The following is a 3621-nucleotide window of genomic DNA, read 5'->3' as shown; positions in this document are numbered from 1 at the left end:
AACTGCAGGACCAGGCAGAGCACAGTACATCACAATGTATTACTGTGGCTCGCTGTTAAAGGGCTCTTTCAAAGCTTCCCTGAGCTATGTAGCTGCACACTGAACTCTTCTGATAACCCTTGTGTCTCGCTGTTCAAACTCAGCAGACAGGCACTCCACCTCCACCCCAGTAGAAACTTTTACCCGTTTGCTTCTCAGATATTATGCAGGACACAGCAGGCAGCTAGAACCATTGGGATATTTTTCTCACTGAGGTCTAATTTTATGAGAAAACAATGCCAACGTCCCTCCAGCTTTCTAAGCCAGGGGACTAACGGCTAGGCTAGATCCCCCAGGATCACTGTTGGCATTTCGACATCACAAACAGTTATCCACTGGTTGTGAAAAAAAGTCCCTGCTTCTAGCTTTCTGAACAGTCCTATGTTCTTAAAGGTGCAAGTGTCATGCACCTTCCCTGACCACTCAGCACTGATGTTGATGAAGCATTCCCAGTGATCCACAAGCACCAGTGGCAGATTACCACATGGGCCCATGGGGCCTGTGTCCAGGGGTCCCAGCCAATTTGGGGCCCCTGGAAAAATCTCCCCTTGCCACAGCCCGAAGGCTGGAAGAGCTCTCACTCCCCACTGCAGCCTCGGGGCCGTGGCAGGGGCACAGACCTTCTCCAGTCTCAGGGCCACAGCATGGGGGTGGGCAGAACAGGGACGGGGCTGTGGGTGGAAGAGGGACGGGACCACATGGGAAGGGGTGGAATGGGATGGGGCCATAAGGCAGAAGGTGTGGGGTGGAGCCACGGTTCCCATGCCGGGGCCCCCATACTTGCTCCAGCCCAAGGCCCCAGGAGACCGTAATCCAGCTCTGACCAGTGCTTACAGAACCATAGAAAAGTAGCCCTTTTGCTGATGTACTCTGTGGTAAGGTGGTCTGGTGCCAAAATAGGGATATGTGCGCTGTCTATTTCTCCACCATAGTTCGGAAACCCCACTGCTGCAAATCCATCCACTATGTTGTGCACATTGCTGAGTCAATCCTGCATAGCAGAAGTCCATTAATGGCCTTGCACACTTGCATGATGACAGCACCCGCAGTGGATTTTCCAATTCCAAAATGATTTCCCACTGACTGGCAAAATCCAGCACTGAACGTTTCCACAGTGAAATCACCACTCGCTTTTCCACTCTCAGCGCAGCTCTCATTCAGGTGTCCCTGCGCTGGAGGGTTCGGTGAACTCAGCGTAAAGATCCAGGGAGGTGGCCTTGAACTTCAGAAACTTCCACAGCAACTGCTCGTCCTCCTAAGCAGTGGCATTGGAACAGTTTGTACAGTGGGGGTGCTGAGAGCCATTGAACCAAACTGTAAAGCCTCTATATGATGGAAACCACTTCAAGCCAGGGGTGCTGCCACACCCCCCAGTACCACTAGTTCCAGCAGCCCAATCCCAAGCCTGCATTATGATGTGATCCCACCAGTCAGTGCTCGGTTCTCGGGTCCAGCAGTGCCACACTACCATTTGCAGCTGCTCTGTGAATGCCACCAACAACCTTGAATTTGTTCTCGCTATGTCCACAGCAATCTGCCCTCCAGGAAATCATTATGTTCCCTGCAGCTCTTCTTGTGGCTCTGCAAATACCAGAGAATTGTGGGTCCTGTGTTTGCAATGCTCATAACAATAGAGCAACGCTGGGACGCATCTGTCAGGGGTGGCAGACAGCAACAAGTCCCATGTGGGTTCATGGGCTTTTCAAAATAGGCATGAAAATTCTGGGATAGAGATGGCATTATGGAGTGGATAAAGTTGCATGATAGAACCTGACCCCACCCATGGTGCGTCCCACTATACACTGACACAAGCACTCTTGGTGAGTACACACAGCACCAATGCAAAGAGCTAAGTATGCACAACCACAAGCAATGCACTAACTGTGGCGGCTGGACGCCAGTGTAACTTGTATTGGTAAAAGTTTGTAGTACACATTGCCTCAGAGAGACTAATGAGCAGCCTCAGTGAGGGAGCAGATGGCATTGCAGTCTGATTATTGAGTGAGCCAGGCTGATTTGATGAGGGTACGCAGAGACAGGGACGGCTTTAGGAACTGCGGGGCCCGGCAGCAGTCCGAGTCTTTGGTGGCACTTCGGCGGTGGGGGGAGGGGTGTCCTTCACTCGCTCCGGGTCTTCCATGGACCCCCCGTTGCCTAAATGCCGCTGAAGACCTGGAGCGAGTGAAGGACCCCCCTGATGCTGAAGTGCTGCCGAAGACCCGGACCGCCACAGGGTGAATAAAAATTTTTTTAAAGGTGCCTAAGGCGCGGGGCCCTCTTAGGCGTGAGGCCTGATTTTGGGGAATCACGAGAATTGGCCTAAAGCCGGCCCTATGCAGAGAGATAAGCTCTCTATGTAGCTGCCCCAGTGGTTATAGTGTTGAATACTGATGTCCCATCATCCTCAGGCTCCAAACTGTTGCAAGATTACATCTTCTCTGTGTGTCTGCAAAACCTTTCCTTCCCTTGCACTAACAGCAGCAAATTGCTATACAGCGATTTCAAATCCTAGGAAGCTGAGGGGGTTTTCAGTGACATAACACACCTGTTATTGCTGTTAGTTCCTGATGATCTCTCCCTTATTGTGTGCTTTCGCCTAGTTATCTCCCAGCATTGAAGTCATCCCATTGTGCTTAGCAAGTATTAATTTTAAAACGAACCAATATCTGTTCTGAAGTATACCAAATATGGCTCCTATCAAGCTCCCCATAGGCCAACAGCATTCTCTTTAAAATGTTTCCACAGAGGTTTCAGTTACCTTTGGGCCCAATCATGCAATCCTTTCTCAAGCAAAAATCCCACTGACTTGCCCCCAGTGGGAGTCTTTGCCTGAATGAGGGGTAAGTATCAGTTTGAATCAGATTTTGTTTTCTTGACAGAAAGTGGCCTAGGGAGTGTTTAAATCACTTGGTTTCCCACTATGGGAGGGGAGAATTTAGTCCCCCATTCCCAGAGCTGTGCTGATTACCTGTACTTGATGGTATTGGCTCACAACCAAGGTGGGGGGAAGAGAAACCATTTCACAGTCCATTTGAAACATGGGGAAAGAAATCAATTTTAATACTGGGAAAAGGTCCAACTAGCCTGTAAGGGAAATAGTTCTGCTTCTAAGAATAAATTACCATTTACCAACAATGAGGACTAAAACTATTAAACAAACCGCATGGGACAGTTTCCTGGTAAAATATGTATATAATTTTAATGTAAGTTCTGGGCACAGATCTAGCGCATGATATGGCTCTCAGGCTCCCAATCCTGCAAGCTGCTGCATGCAGACGGATCCTTCTGTCCATTTAAAGGGTCACTGAAGTCAATGGGGCTCTGCCTCGGAGGGTCTGCCCCACAGAACAGCTTGCAGATTTGGGGCTTTGCATCTGAGGTGTTGCCATGTGAATTGCCACTTGCTGTCAAGAAATCAAACTCTGAATGGCAAACAAACAGATAGGGTTTTTTTTTAAATCACAAGTGAACCATCTATTGAGCTGTGTAACATGCAAATTTCACTATGAAAGCTTTGCAGATGTCCAAGAAAATGTGTGCTTCATTTCTGACTGCACCCTGACTGGCCTTTTATGACTGTAA

Source organism: Mauremys reevesii, linkage group 1, assembly GCF_016161935.1.
Source record: "Mauremys reevesii isolate NIE-2019 linkage group 1, ASM1616193v1, whole genome shotgun sequence".
NCBI lineage: Eukaryota > Metazoa > Chordata > Testudines > Geoemydidae > Mauremys > Mauremys reevesii.
Note: the sequence above shows the minus strand (reverse complement) of the source record.